General features: G+C 33.8%; 1 long non-coding RNA gene across 1 annotated transcript in view; it reads left to right on the top strand.

Moving 5' to 3' along the window:
* The window catches only part of LOC118644316, a 59,869-nt gene extending 44,960 nt beyond the window's left edge, over positions 1-14,909 (top strand). Inside the window, exon 4 of the long non-coding RNA XR_004962119.1 lies at positions 14,563-14,909. This is a non-coding gene — a long non-coding RNA (uncharacterized LOC118644316). The remainder of the gene's footprint in view (positions 1-14,562) is intronic.
* The last annotated feature ends 2,728 nt before the right edge of the window (positions 14,910-17,637 follow it).

Below are 17,637 nucleotides of genomic sequence, written 5' to 3' on the forward strand. Positions count from 1 at the left end.
AAGAAGCGAGGAACGAGGCGGGAGTTCGAAAGTGTTTCGCGAGGACTGCACAAGGAGCGACGAAATTTGCATTTAAATCGCGTTTCGCACGCCTACGTGGGATCGTCTCGATCGAGACCGATACGACGACGGTCTCTCGAGTGTCCACTCGATTACTTTTCTCGGTCGGGGAATACAAAAGGGCTCGTTGCCGGAGCGCGACGTGGAAGTGACGGCGATAAAAATCTGGTTCGGGGGATGGTAGAGCGCATCGAGAGGGACAGCATGGCCTCTCGAACAGGCCGTCGAGCTTGAAGAGTCGAAGGAAGCCGTCCGCGCGGTGAGGACTTGCTTATTATTCGGACGCCGTTTAATAAATTATCATTTGTCATAAAGCGTCGAAAGTGCTCGGTCCGTTCGTCGTTGAACAAAGCTGGAAATAGACGACGGAAAATATGCACCGCTCGTATATGTTGTCGGAAGCTTTGAATTTTCTATACATACATATATATAGGTGTTAAAAAAAACTAAGAAATTAAAGTACATGAAATGATTTTTTTGTAAAAATTGAAATTGAGATATTATTATTAACCTTTTAAGGACCGAGCCAAATTTATGAAATGGACCCAAAGGACCAAAAATGAAAATGTATCGGATATTAAATTCATTCGTGGAAGCTTTCGAGGGTGTTGATTACGAATTTCATCTAAAAATTTTTTGGGCCTTAAAATGGTATATACTTCATGGCAAAGATTTACGAAAAATTGAAAAGTTCATTTTTTTAGTTATTTTAGTTACCATATTTCGTTTAAGAAGTGAGAAATGAGAAACTACTTGTGGGATTGTGTTATTCAGCGAGCTTTAACATATCTATATACATTCTAGAAAAATCCTTGTTTGTTATTTGGAACGCGATTAAACTTGAGTATAGGAAAATGCTCCATGACAAAGATTTACCCTTTTTCGGTTCTTTGGGCCAAGTCCTATCCCAATATATACCCAAAGATCTTGCCATCGATCCTTAAGAAGTTAAGTTATTTAATAATGTCTTAAATTAAGTTTCTCAAGGAATAATAGATAATACAACTTCGTATGTGATTTTTTAAATTTTGAGTGAATCTATTAGCTTAGCAGAATTTTAATTTAAAACTTAATTACTAAACTTCACAAAAATTGAAATAATAGGAAGTATTAAGTTAAATTTTGGTTAAGGAAAAAGTAGCTGCTTAAGAAATATTTACTAAAATTTATTTACGTGGAAAATAAAAATAATTTTAAGTTAAATATAAAAATGATGAATAAGCAACTTTTAGTGAAAAAAAAAAACTAATCGTGTACCATGTATAGATTGCACGTGTGCGAGAATCGCTCTCACCTATTCCAAAGAAACGATATATCGATCCACCTTTGTGTTATTGTCGGGAAACTGGAAAGTTTTCACAGATATCGTAGTCGGAACGAAGCGGCTGTTCTCGCTCCTCATGCTTGTAGATTTTTACGAAGTATTATTTTTACGTAAGTCTTGATATTTCCTCCCCTCAACAATGAACTGGGTCAAATGTATTTACAAGTGGGCCGACCATTCTGCAAATTGCAAAACTGTTATTCAGCAAATTGCATACTCGGCATATTTTCATACTTTTTTTTGTATCTTTTACGTACATGTCTTATTATTACTGTAATGTTCTATTCAATTAATATATTTTATGATTACAAAAACAATTAAAAGGAAATTAATTGACATGACTTACGATAAAATATATATAATAAATAAATATAATAAGCGCATTGTTTAAAAATTATGAGTTTATTCAAAACTGTAAATATTTCTGTTTTAATATTTTGATATAAAAATTACAAATGTATTGGTAGGAGAAGGAATGTACATATATGGCGTTCAGTTTAGTGTTGTAATACTTAGAATACTTTAATTAAAAAGTAAATAATGTTCCAAAATGTTTTTAATCTTAAATAAAATCGACGTTTACTTTTATTTAAAGGTCTATCTCTAATTCTCAGAATATATATAATATTTATTTTAGTTACGGTCTCAATAAGTTTATTTTAACGATACGCTTAATGTGGTGTTCAAGTCTTGATTTTTAATTTTGCCATCCCTCTTCAAAGAAACGTTTTTCTTGAAACGTTTTTATGCAATTGATAAAGTAAAGTGTACTCCCCCGAGGCTGGATTGATATCTATACCTACCCATTTGTTGTCTATAATTAGAGCGGTTGAGCTTAATGCTGCGGGAGAAGTCAGAACGCCGGAGCTTGGATACTATCCGTCTATCGGAGACATGCATTGTTCGCGAGAGTGACGGCGTCGCAACGATCCGGCGCGCGCAACCAGCCTCTCGCGGTCCGGAAATTAAATACTCCCCAGAGGACGATGCGAGAGAGAAAACCGCGTGCCTCCGTTCTGCGTTTGCACCGGACTGCTTGATTCCTCGATCGGTCCAGAAATGGCCATTGCGAAGCTTTCTTTCCATAAGGAGTCAATGAAGAGTGAAGAAGGCTACACTTTAACGTCTATAAAGCTGGCACAGCCACTTTAGCACAATCGAATAAAACTTATATAGAAATTTAGTGCTCTTTTGTTACTAATTAGTTGCTCCATTCCCGATTTTGTTGCTTTAGCCGATTCGGAGAAAATAGAGGTTGTGCCAACTTAAAGTTAAGTTAGCACAATCAAAAATAAATTTTTTTTTAAATTAAACAAGTGTGGTGGATTTCTTTAGATCTAATTAGTCTTCTATTTCATAAGTACGGTCATAAGTACGAAAATTTATAAAGCCCGTGACATATTACGCATGTGGACATAAATCAGATTCAAATTACAAATTATTAAATGTGAATTGCGTAGGCATAAATAAAAAATATGAGTTTACAAATAACAAATGGTACATTAAACGATTGAATATTTATTAGTAAGAATTATTACGCAAAAATAGATGTGCGCAAATAATTCGCAATTTGCAATCCGAATCCATCGCATTCGTAATACATATTTTGTTTAAGACAAAATAATTGTGAAGAGAGGAGCGCACACACACACACACACACACACACACACACGTAAAAAGTAGTTGTTAATATATGTATAATTATATTACATATTTAATATGTATTTAATAATTACGTATCTATTTATATTATATCATCCACGTAGATGTAACAGATTATTTAAATATGCAACGTATATGATTTGAACACAAATTCTATTACCTTTATTTATGGTAAAAACCTGTAGAAATAAAATTTGTGCGCGCTCGCGTTTTCACATTTTGCAATGTTGACGCCGAAGTTATCGATCAATTGGAAATTGCAAAAGTTCTATCGTACGTAGGAACGAAGTTCATCTGCCAAGACGGCAAAGCGGAAAGCTCTCGGGTTTCCACCTCGCTTCGAAGATTTGGTTTCAAATTTCACTCGCCTCGTTACCGATCGAAAAGCAGAGCGTCTTAATCGCGACCATCGAATGGCTAAAAACGCATTATCCAAGTTTTCGTATAATCGATCCAGTTTCCAACATCCGCTGCTTGCGAAACCCGAAAACTTTCTTACGGTCGGAGGAACGCGTGTTTGGCTTAGTTGGAAACGCGATAGCCTCACAGACACGTTGGATCAGACAACTCGCTATAGCGCGCCACCGAACTTGCTTAAATAACAATTTACGACGCTTTCACAAAACGCGAAAGTTTCTTTATCAACTCATAAAAGTAAATAATTACTCTCGAAGTAATAGTTGTGTCTACGAAGTCTACCTTGAAGGTACATGGATAGTATTCGCGAAATACTGTGTTCGACTTCATATACAATTACAAATATTTTCGACTAATCCTACTTATTCTTTATATTATATTATTTATGATTACTTTTCACTTAAATTTTTATTTAAATATTTTACAGTATATTACAGCATTGAGTGAAAAAATAAAAAAAATTAGAGGTTTAAAAACTTTTAAAAATGTAATCGGTTTAATTTTTAAAACTTGATTAAGATAAAAACTGAAATATGTATCAAATAATGCCAGTACGATTCGACATTGAATATTCGCTTGTGTACAATTTGTCAGTGGACATTTTAATCTCCAACCCATGTGAATTGAACGCCATATATTCATCGGTCTTGAAATACAGTTCTGGCTGGAATTGGTATACATCTGCACGGAATGTGATGTGGGAGATCAAGTTCGAATTTTGGCTGAGATGTTATCTTTATAATTGCTACAATAATTACTTTAAAATTCTTTTCAGTGATTTAGGAAGAAAGATTTCTTATAAATGCTTGCAGAGTAGCAAAATTTTTATTCTATTAAACTGCTCGTCAATTTAATTTGTGATATTCCGAACAGGACTGCGTTTCAAAACCGACGAATATGCAGCGCACAGTTCATGGACTGAAGATTAAAATGTCCACTGAGACAAATAAATTATTGAACACAAGCGAACGTCCAGTGTTGGCTCGTATAACAGTCAATATATATTTTAGTTTTAATTCTTTCAAGCTTATTTCCTGTACCCCCAATGTACATGTCCTAAGAAGTTAAATTTACATTTGAGAATATCACACACACACACACACACACACACACATATATATTTATTTATTCACGCGTATCAAACAACTTTAATTATTATTTAAATTAAATAAATTAATAAATGCAATTTGATTAATTATAGTTAATTCTTTTATAATGATTAAAGTGGCTATTATTAAATTTTTGTTATTAAATTTCTTTTTAATTAGTTACGTAGTATGTTAAATATCCTGAGAAGAACACACACTAATAAAGATCCTGTGCATTGCGTAATTTAACGTAATGAGAAAGAACGCGAGAAAGAGTAGATGCGGATGATGCCGAAGCTCTACAAATCGGTTGCAGGCCAAATTGAGGCAAGTTAGAAAAATTGCGGAAATTGCTAGAGCCCGCTAGACTTAAATTAATTCGCTCGGACGGGTGGAGATGCGGACGACTTGGGGGTTTATATTGGTGCAATTTCTCCTCCTCTGTCTCCACTATCCCTTTTCGTGTTTCTCTCTCTCTCTCTCTCTTTGCTTCTTTCTTTCTCTTTCTGTCTCTCGCTTTCGCAAAGTGTTTCTGCGAGGGCTGACTGACAAGGTTTCGCCATTTCCGTGACGCGTCCGGTAACGAACTTCGACCTCCATAACTGACGAAACACTTTGCGCGACTATCGCAAGCTTCTTCGTCGCGTTTCTTTTTTTTTATTATTTTATACTTTTCATTTGTTCATTTGACTTTGGCATTTTATCATTTCCAACAGATTCCCTGTATTTACACAAATATTAAAGAATAACATAGATAATGTTTAATCTTTAATTATACTATTAAGCAATTTATTTTTTACATATGCAAATCTTACAAGTACAACAAAATATTTGTACATGAGCACGTGAGAAATGTGAGATATATATTTGTAAAAACGGATTAGCAATTAATCTGAGCAGAAATTCCTTAAGTAAAAATTTTACATTTAATTAATTAATGTAATTGGCTTTTAAAATATAACAGAAATTAATATTTTTAAAAATTGTATTATATTCAAAATTATATTATTAACTTATAAATTATTAATGTATACTTTTTATGGAAAGTAATAAATTATTAATTAAAAATTATGTTCTTATAAAATGTGTGAAAGAGAAATGTAATATTATGCAGTGTACAAATAAGTTTTGAAAGATAACTGAAAGTAAATGATACTGTTGACATTAGAGAGCTTTGCTTACCGAGTTAAAGGCAAGATCCAAATTGGCTGACGTGTTGGTTATTATACTACTAGTCAGATGTTCAGAGAAGTCTTAGCCTCTGATTTCATGTTCTGACCAACCGAATTCAGCAAACCAAATTTACGCTTTGTCGGGCACCGAGGCAGCAACGTGAGAGAGTTAAGTTGTAACATAGTCTTGTTAGACGATTACAGCAATTATTATTGATCCTAAAATATATAAAAAATCTTGAAAGAAAGTTTTTTAACGGAAAAATATTACACGAAAGCAAATTGATAAGTTTGATAGAACTTTATGAATAGTTTAGGAATGCAATGTATACCATATATGGCAAGATTAATTTGAGTAAACTACATCTCTACAATTTATATTTTGTTTAAATATCTAACTTCTTTTTCAATCCATTGACATTATCGCTCGTATTCTCTGCATCCTTCTACTTAAGATAACAACATGCGGTTAATTGTTTTAAAACTGATTTATGGTCCCTCCCAAGCCACGCTTACTATTTAGCGTATATAATTACTTTATACTTGCTTGCGCGTTGTAATTGTGTAATATCAAAGAGAGGAGGTAGAGCATGCAATGCGCGGTGCATCGAAAATTGAATTATAATTGTTGATGAGATTCGTGTCGATAAATTGTCACAAAAAACGACTGGGCTGCCAGACGGCATTCTCTTCTCCAATAATATTGAAAGTAACGTTACTTGTGTATTTAAATTTAAAAAAAGATTCCTTAAACAATTGATGTTAATACAAATTTTATTTTGACTTAACGTAAATTACTTGCACAGATTGCAAGCTCTATGGAATATTTGCTTCTACAAATAGCATGCGTTGCCGTAGTTCCGCTTAGAATGGTGCTTTGTGAAAGAATTGTTCCGTCCTTCGTTATTCCGCTCGTAACCTCCGACCAACTCTTCGGTTGCTTTTTCTCTGGGGCACGACGTCTTTTTAGGCTAAGAGCGAGAACTTTCGGTATAACTTTTCCTAACCGGGTGACGGTAGTTTCGTCGGCAGATAAGACGCTCCTCATAACCGCTCCGGGATTTCACGAGTTGAAAGTTTCTTCCCGAGAGCAAATCCGGCTACGTCCTCGCGTTCCTTGCCGGAGGCAACTCGTGTTGCAGTCCCTTAGAACGTCGACACGATCGAGCGGATTATTCGATCGAATTAACGCGCTCGTGTTGGACGAATCAGAAAATAATGAATCTCTATGTATCCGGAAAAAGAAATAAGAAGCTTGAAACGTGATGCAGTAAACTGAATCGATCGTTGCAGAAATAGTACGAGTTAACTTTTTGCGAAACCCGCCGGAAAATAAACTATTCTATATAAATCTTTCTTTCTGAAAATACTTTAATATATTTAAAAATTGCAGCGACCAGAATTATGCGAAACATTCTATATGCAATGATACTCTATATGTTCTACATGAATAATTTTATATGTACGTTAAAAGATCTAAGAATAGATAATTAAGAATAATCTTTCTTTACTGTTGGAGAACTTTATTTAGAATATCTTATCGCACAATAAAAAAGTATGCGCAGTTATACGTGTAATAACAAAACGTAGTATATAAGTAATAACATTGCACGCTAAAGATATTTCTCTATTTTACGTGTTACGCCTGCTACAGACGCTTCGCGTAGAAATTAGAGAATTGCGAAGAGGACTGTATTGTCGGTGCATTACCCTTTAACGAAGCCAAAGTACCGTACCGTGAGCGAGCACAGGCGTTCGACCTGTCTGGCAAACAGAATTGGAAGAGTTGGGATAACGGGCGTATCGTGAAACTCAATATCTTGAGTAACAAGCGTGGATTCAGTTTTCTCTAATGGTCGACGTGAACGAGTACGAGGTCTGGAACGACACGTTTGAAGATCTGGGAATTTGTCTTGTTTCGCGGGCACGCGTGAGAAGAATGATAAGCAAGAAATGATAAACATCAATACGCGTCAACTAGTGGTAAACGTGATGTCTAAGAACGAACGTTTCTTTAGTTATCCGCCGTGTAAGATGTTTGAATGGCAATTTTGTTTTGGCGACGTAATTTATACAACTTTCATTGATTTCACAAAGCTCGGGAAAGGAGGGTATCCCTACTAATCGGAGAAATTTAATGTCGCGAAAAAACTTCGGATGTCATTCTGTTTCATTTGGAACGGTATCAGGTGTCTTACTTAAATCAACTCCATCGAATTTTAACTTATATTCAGAGCACGCCGATCTGTCTCCTTCGAAGATTACTGAGGTACAAATAAAATTTGATCGCGAAATTAGAGCACGGGCTTTATAAATGCGCTGTCACAGAGACGTATAACGCAAGATATATTCAGGTTACGAGAATCAATAATTATGTATTGATCGATGATGATAATGGAAAGTCATGAAGTGAGGGATGGTAGGATCTTGTAGCAAAGTGCCGTTTGCGCAAACTTCTTTATTAATCTTTTCTCGTCAGACTCACGCCCGGCGATGTAATTTCGTCAGGACAGCTGACAAATATTCGATATTAACCACCATCGCTGGCGACCATTAAAGATCTTTTCGTATTAAGCGCTCCTGCTGTCAAATGTCGCTGTTTCACTCTTCTGACAGAGAGTTGTCTTGTTTTATGAAACGTCAAGTATATTAAAGGTATATTAAATTACGAACAAGTACGCAATAAAGATTTCATAACTGCTATTCTTGGAAAACTTTCCGCAACATTCTGTCTTTCACAAGGGAGAGGAACTGCCTCTAAGAAGGACTGTCTCCGCTGAGAAGTACTTAAAAAACTTTCGACCGCCGCGCCGTGCCGTTTAATAAAAATTAATTAGCTTGGATTCTATGCGCACCGGACGGATATCTATGAACTTTTCGCGATAGATCTACTGTGTGCTTCGTTTATAATTGCATTAAACTTTCTCTGATAGTTCTCTCGTTTATTATCTTCTCCCATGAAGTCATTTAAGTACCATTTTAAGGACCATTTTAACCCATTTTATTCTCAAAATATGAATCGAAATGTAGAAGATTCTGGATGAAAACAACAGTGAATCGAGACTGCTATAAATTTCAATTTTATTGTCGTTTATGGTTGCTAAGACAATTAAAACAAAGTTCAAATTAAACTTTTTCTCTTGATGCAAAATTAATGCAAGAAAAAGTATTAGAGTATTTTAATATAATTTTGTAACAAAGACAATTGTTTAGATTGTTGCAGTTTAATATCAAGTGAATTAGTTTCGAATGCAAGCCGCAATTGCACTATATTTGAATTACTCAATGGAATTACTCAAATGAGATTATCTGTCAGAATTACGTTTGCAAAAGCATAATTCTTCGCACAATAGCTCTGTCAAATGAACGACCTCGACAGTTAAGCGATCTCGTGATGGGGATCTTCCGCAATGTATCGCGGTACAAGAGACTCTTTATTATTCCGATGCTGCGCAGGTTGACTCCTCCATCTTCGAACTTTCCTCTGTGTCTACCGTCTTTCCTTCTTCCCGTCGATTCGAGTTCCTTACCAGCGTTCGCTAACGAGACACATCAAATCTCGGGTTAAACTTTCTTCGCGAAATTTCGTCAGCTGTGATTAAGACTCTCGGAATCGCACGATGCTGGAAAGAGGGACACGCGATAAGAAAATTTAATTCTTCATTAAGCATCACCGTAACTTCGCCGGACAGTTAATTGTCGTCCATTCGTAATAATTGAGCGAGTGCGACGATAGAAATTGTAACGAGGTGTCCAATGGGAGAACCCATTAAAATCGATCAACGCAATGGAGTCGCTGGATTGAAATAAAATTCATAATTATCGGCTTCCACTCTTCGGATTTATCAATTTACTTGATTTCTGCCGATTAATCTTAATTGCCGATGTTCCACGAATGAAGAGATTGGTTTATTATTACTATTTTGCGATCGTACTCTTTGACGGCTTTAGTTTTAAATTATTTATCTTTGATGGAAGATATACATCAAATTTATGATTTCATCAATAAGTAAATAATTGCGCTTCAGAGCGCGCACTTTATTTTGTTTATATCGGACTTATGATCCTGTGATGGAAGAAGAAAGTCGCCAATAAACTAGCATAGATCTCCTAAAACAGCATTTACTTAAGTTTTGGAAATTAAGCCTTGTAGCTTTTGTTTAAGAAATATTATCTAAAATATTGTTTAAAAGCAAAGTGATATGCCAGTATTGATGATTTTCCTCTATTAATTGCTCTTTTGCGGCAATAGATATTTTTTTGATATGAAGTGAGAAGTCTTTGATCACCATGGAGCGTTAAAGAAAACTATTTCTCCAGACACTCGCGTCTCTCTCGCCAAGTACACGTAACTCGCTTTAGAAGCGTGCCAGTGCGTCCGCGACAAACGTTGCATTTGTTATCTTTAGGTTTCCCTATGCCTCGTTGGACGCACTGATCCTGATACGGTAGGACGTCACCGAGGCTTCCGTAATACCGGTACGCGACAGAGCGCTCGTTCGTTCGGCTCCATTATCGGAAGACTTATCTCCGCTCGCTTGATTGGTTCCTTCCGCGGCCACGAAGAGGCGACTGCATATCCGTCGTTGCTCGTAGAAGCTTCTACCGGTTGAATCTGCTATTGAACGTCATGCCATTCCCGTCAATACTTTGAGCATATTGCGGATATTGCATCACGCGTTTTTTATCATTATTATTATTTTAATTGCTAAAATTGTGACAAACATTACGCATACTTTTTAGTTGACTTAGGCACCTCTCTCTCATGCGCAACAATAATTTAGTACATAATTTAGTCACATTAAATATGTCAATATGTGGCCTGGAAGATGTTATCTCTAATGTCAATATTTTCCCAATATCGTGAAAGTTATTACTTTGTTTATTCGTCGTTTATCGATCCTTCTATATATTGTTTTTATTGTTCTTTCGGAACGAGTTAAATACTAATTTTCTCGATATTTCTCTAATATTGAGAAAATTAATATTTAACTCGTTCCATTTATATTACCACTCTTTATTTATAATATTATATGTAATATACATTATGTATATTTTATTACATATTTTAAGTCATTTCTTTTTTATATTTATTGATATTGATTTATACTTTTCAAAGTATGCTGAAACTAAAATATATGCTGTATTTTTTTACTGTTTTAAAACTGTTTACGTTGTTTATCAAAATATTATAACTTTAATTGTTTTAAATAATGGAATTAAAAGAAATAGGTAACATCACATAAAATTAATTTAAAGAATATAAAAATTTTGCTCTTATTTAATTTTTGAGAATTGAAAACATATTTGCAATTGGTTAATTACATACGAATATTTTTGATATTTATTATCGATCTACTTATTTTTTATTATTCATAAATTATTTCTCATATAATCTTATATAATAATAATATACATATTTTATATTATTATATAATATATTATTATATAATAATAATATACAATAAATTGATATACTTTAGAACTGGTGCATATATGCCATTTTCTTGGTCTGATTTTTTTATTCGCAAAACTTATTTAAAGAATTAGTTTTAATATCTTGCTTTTTCTCATCATATTTATTTTAATCTATACGATAAAAAAATATTATCCACATGTATAACTAATACGCACATTTTATTATATTTCAAAAAACTTGATAAATGTAAAGAGAACTAAAAATCTCTAATACAGCATATTATCACCATAACAGCAAAAGGTCGCAAGTTACGAAGCGCGTTAGTGGTACTGCCGGAAGATGAAGAAAACTACGGATCCGGATGTCGTCTACGGCAGGAAACAGGAAATCGTATCGTGATCGATAAGCCGTTTTACGCGTACCTTCCGCCGCGAAAAAGAAAATGTTTTGAGACATTCGGTTATAAGTTATTGCCAACATCGTCATCTTGAAAATTAATCAGTTACTTATTTTATTATTCTGGGCAAATTATTTGCAACAAAATAGATCTTTTATTTATTAAATTATTAAATTATCTATAAAACTTAATTGTCTGGGAATAGGGGATGATGCGTGTAAAACGTATAAGTCTTATCTGCGTTTCTAAACGTTAATAGTAATTAAATAATTTTAATTATTATTAGTATTTAATTTAATATTTAATTATAATTTAATTTATAATGCTCGAGTTCATCAAAAAATATATTGAGTTTATAGTGAAGGTAATTATTTAACGAAAAAAAAAAACGGAATTTTACAACTACAAAATTCCTGGAAATTTATTGAACATTTACAGAAATGTAAAAAAAAATTTGATACTAATAATATGGTTTTTTTTATGTTGTAAAAGAAATTTTACTAGAATTATTTTTTTATTAATTCAAACATTAATCTACATATCTATTATCTAAAATAACACATATTTTACCTACTAACAAAATTACACTTTTTTTTAACGAAAATTGCTTTAACGAATTAATGTGCAATTAAATAAAAGTTCAGAAATATCGACATTTTTTGTAACATACACTTTCATGTTGGAAAATTTTAGCATGGAGATAAAAAGTACGAGGCACGTGGGTTAATGCATAATTTTTCGCAAATATATGCAAATAATCTCGTGGACGTAGGACAGCCTGTCGAGAGGTTATCGCCACGGTTGATCTGCTGGGCGACGTCCCCAATTTATGCGAGCGGTGCATGCTCGAAGCTCGCCGGTGTGTTTACGGCGAGGAGATTTACCGGCACCCCGGGGTGAAAACGATCCCGGAACGTTTGTCGGGCAACGGACAAGACTACCCGCTTGCACTCACGAGTGCACGCTTTCCAGCCCCTGTCTCACCCCCGTATCTCGCAGGCCAGAAAATAGATATATGATATGCACTTTGGACAATTTAATTTCTCTCGTATTTCCAGAAGCTGTATCACTTTTTAAACAGATATGTTTTGGACATCGAACATTTTTTTTTAATTAACGAACCGAATAAAATTGTTTAGTTAATTGATAAATGAAACTGAAGTAAATACACAAATTACTTACTGATATAATTTTAACATGTCGAGTACTGATAAAAGTGCTTGATTAAATTTGTGTTTATTTGAAAAGAATCTCTTAATTAATAAAAAGAATTGAAAAAAACATTAATATTAATAAATTAATAAGGTATTACAAACTCTAATACATAATACATATTTCTTACTATAAGTTTTTAATTTGTAAATTTTAATATAAATTATTGTACTGTTTGTGAAATTTTATGAATTTTACAATTTATTAAGAAATTTTGATTAAGAATTTTTTTTTAATTTATTGAACTATAAAACTATTACATTATTTCTTATTTTGTAATGCAATGCAAACGTTACTTTTCTTATGTAGAAATGTTTGTTTCTGTTTGACTTTAATTTAATGCTTGACAATAAAAGATAAGTCAGTTTGCTTAATAAAACTTTATTTTTCTACAAAACACATTGCAAACTTACAGATGACTTATTAACATAATTATCACTTTTATTGTTTTGCAACTTGCGCGGTATAATTTGGCGACAACTTTTTCAATTACGTTTAGTTACACGATTTAAATCTTAATCAACGTAAATTCTGCCTAGACGCTCCGTTCGCATATAATGAATTCGTTTAAGTCGCCGGGACGTTCGGTTGGAACGGCGTCCTTCATCGTGCATTGCGCGCGCATTTCAAGCACGATCGGTTCGTCAAAATCAAAAGGTGGTCCCTGTCAGAAAGTAATCCGCCGTGCAAAAGCAAATTGAAACCCTGAAACGTGCCGCATGTAGATTAGACCAACTGGTTGCCAGTGCGTCCCCTTTTGGCTCTCGCTAGGTAGTATGTAGACGCGAGTGCGTCAGCCCGAGGGCGGCCGTACATGACCGACTCCGGATTGAAGAGACACGTGACACTGAAAACTATGAATAGCGAGGGACGAACCCTTTTAGTGAATCAATAATCATTCCAAGGTGGTCTCACGGGAAGGTCGAGCGTATAGGAGGTCCTACAAAAAATGTAGAATTGATGACGCGTTAGGCGTATTGCATACAATAAATGTAAGATTATTTTTTGCACTATAAAACGATCATGTTTTGTAGATATTAAGAATGTAATTTTTAAATAATAATAATAGGAAAATATAGATTGATCTATAAAAACACAATTAATTAAAAATGAATCTTATTTGTTTATAACTGGATCTTTATATTGATATTTCTGTGTAATTTTATATATCTCTTTAATTTTTAAATGTGTGTGTGCGTATATACGCTATATGTTTATACATGCAGAGAAAATGGATTAGCTAGAATATTAGCTAGTTAAAATATAGCAGCTAATAAGATGTGGCTTTAAAACAGAAATAGTTATAGCTATCAATTTATTAGTTAATATTAGTTAATTATTAGTTAATAAAATGTAGCAGTTACAGCAAAAAATATTCGCTAGAATTAAATATATGGTGGTAGCAGCATTAAATAATTACGATTTGAATGTTTTATGCACGTAAAAAATATTCTTTCTATTTCTAAAGAACAGCTGCCATTTTTTAAATTATGTGTGTTAAAGTGCGCTTGCATTATAATTTCAGTTAATAAAGTAGCATTCCGTAGTAGGTACATTTTATAATTAGTTGTCTTGAATAGTATTTTATCTTAAATAGTGAATTTAACAATAATAGAAAATTTTTTATGCAAATGGAGAAAAATATGATTGCATTAAGAGATATTTAGAAATAAAGCCATTATATTTAAATAGATATATTTAAATAATGCAAGAAAGTGACACGCGTAATAATCTTCATTGGTTAAATAAAGTTTGATCGAAACTGGAAGATGGAAATAACGTCTGCAATGTATTAAAATTTCATATCATAGTGACTTGTTCGAGAGGAAAGATGGAGAAGCGGTCGACGCTCGCTGCTCCGAGGACATCGATCCTTCATCGCGAGAGACGAGCGTTGAATTTCTTCCGCTATGGAAAGTACACCACCGGCAGATTGGATGCGACGTCGTTCTGCTTTTCTTTTGCCGACAGCGCCGCTGTATGTACTTACTTAACTCGGTCATTGTCTCCTAAAAAATATGATTGATCGCGAGCCACCCCCGACGAGACGGAGCGGTTAGATACACATACTGAGACTCGAGGTTCGCCCCCTTTGCACGTGCGACTACACACGCGCGTCCGAGTATACATACGGATATGCATTTGAAAAAAAAAAAAAGAAAAACTAAATGAACTTTAGCTTCTCCGGTTGAACAGTGGAGCATTGCGCGACGTATGAACGACGGTTTGTCAGCTATGCTTACCTTGTTTTTCTATCGTCGTGAACGCGACGTATATTCCTTCCATTATTTTCAAATATCCACGTTAAAAGCCACTCTTTGAGTGTCCAATCCTCTCATTTCTATGCTTCTCTTTCCCTCTCTCCTCCCTCTCTTTCTTCATCGTTATGCATGCAGCCTCATTTTCCGCTCGACTGAAACGCTCCTAATCGATCTTTTTTTTTGCACGTCAGTCCTCTCGCGTTGATATGGCAGTTGGTTGGAACCGTTCGTTTATACAACGAACCGACCGCGATTCGTTTCGAATCCATCGTACGCGGCAGAAGCCGGCGATATCGGAGAAACGAGAATGTGGCCTGAAAGAGGTCCGCTGGAATTGGAAAGATCGATAAACATTAATCCACATTCGTTTTCGAGTTCAATTTCCGCATTATATGTATTTATCTTATTAATATGATAGTTTTATTCAGTCTCTTTATATTTAAGAAAAGAAATTTTACTGGATTTTGATTTATTCAATAAAGCTTACAAACTTTTTTAGAAATTTGATATTAAAAAGTCGATATTTATAGTCAAATTTTATTTCCAGATCATCTTTAGTAATGTCTTAAGACGTTAATTCAGCTTTGTGATTCATCGATGACATCTTAAGACAGTACTTAAGACAATCTTAAAAATTTGTCTTTGAATTTATCGGCCTAAATTCCAATCTATTTAATTATAATGAAATATTTAAGTAATTTTACTAAATTTTTAGTAAAGATTTTAATAAATATTATTTGAATTTTTACAATCTATGTAGTATAATAAATTATATAATTGTTAGATCGTCATTTTTAATTTAAAACTTAATTTTTATATCATGCAACGTATCCTTTTATAAAATGGAAATTATATATACAGTCAAAAGTTTGAAAACTTTTGCTTATACGATTTTCTCCTTTCACGAAAAGTTAAATATATCAACGAAAAAAGATTGTAGAGATGTTTTTAATTACGCTTTATCAAGAGTAAAAATAAAGCTTAAATATATGTTTGAATTTTGTTTTTATGACATTTTATTTTTATTTTATTTGAAATTAATAAACATAAAATCGAAAGTTTGTACTTTTTGTATTTTTATTTTACTTTAAAGCATTATACTTTGATGGAACATTGAACAAAATTTAACATAGTAGTATTTTATGATACAAAATTTTTGTTTAAAAATTTATTTTTGACAAAATGTTTTTTATTTTAAAATTAAAAGTTTTACGGAAAAAAAAAGAACAAATGTCGCAATCCTTAATTCATACAAATATTTTCAAAATTTGTCAACAATTTTAATTTAAAAAATTAAAAAATGTTATTTATCAATAAAAATAGATTTTAAACATAAAAATGATTCAATTGGTAAAACTTGTAATTAATTTATACTATAAAAATGCATTTAATACTATATTTACACTATAATAAATACAATGTAATTTCTAAGCTCCATTTTTTAATTGAAAAACATGTCGTTATGTTTAGTGATTGGTTTATACATATATTGTATATATATATATATATATATATATATATATATATATATTACATAATATTTATTTATTGATTATTTTTGAAATCAAATATAGGCAACATTTTATGTACAATATTAATATACAGAATAGATATATTTAATAACAGTAAAATTGGCAGTTAAAAAAGTGAATATAAGAGAGAACATTTTACGAAATATATATGGGCGTTCCCTTTGCCATGGTATTACGCGTCCTTATTTCGTCGCGCAACAAAAGTGGCGTGACGAGAGGAATACATGGAACAAAGAGGAACGTAATGAAATGCGTCCGAGTTCAAGCTTGACGCTACAGGAGCTAAGGATAGGCGAGACCAGCATCTCTAGCACCTTTGAAAGTGTCTAGTCGTGGAATTCAGCCGTGGTTCCTACGACCTTTGTTTCCGCACATCTGATAAGTACTCCTCGTTTTATTCTTTGTCTCTTCCATAGACCCGGTTCTTTCGAACGAAGTCCGTGAGGACAGATAGATAGATGGATAGGTGAAGCGAAAGGAAAGAAGAAGAGGAGTAAGGTGAAAGAAGGGGTGGGAAGGAATTAATGGCCATGGCGAAAAGAACGAACGAGTTTGCCTCGTGAAAGGCACGATCCGGTAATTAACGTCGACGAAACGGCTCATCCTCCTCCTCCCTTTTCTACCTACTGCGTCTCCTCACTCTACCGAACCCCTGTCTTTCGACACCCTGCACGGTTCAGCCACCCTCGCGCACGGCACGTATAAGTTCCACCGATTCGTTGGACTCACGCCCGACGACGATGATGGACATATCGCGCCCGAGCAGGCCGACCCTCGTCGAATCGACGTGACAGAGAGGGCGGCATTTCGCGCGACTTTAATGCTCACGCAGATCGACGCCGGCCACGCATGACGCTGCAACAATGGTTGAGCCGGTAGATAACTGTAGATTTCGAGAGAATTGCGAGGTGACAGTTCATTTTCGTCTCTGATGAATGACAGGCTTTCGGTACAACTTATTGGAGTCTTTTTTATTTTTTAATGTAAAATATAACCTTATCTTCTCCAGATCTTTTATGAGAGAATAATCTTTTTTTATAATTTTCTAAAATTATAGAAAACAATTATTTGAAAATTTTTAGATAAATTTATT

The sequence above is a fragment of the Monomorium pharaonis genome, chromosome 2 (assembly GCF_013373865.1).
Source record: "Monomorium pharaonis isolate MP-MQ-018 chromosome 2, ASM1337386v2, whole genome shotgun sequence".
In the NCBI taxonomy this organism is placed as follows: domain Eukaryota; kingdom Metazoa; phylum Arthropoda; class Insecta; order Hymenoptera; family Formicidae; genus Monomorium; species Monomorium pharaonis.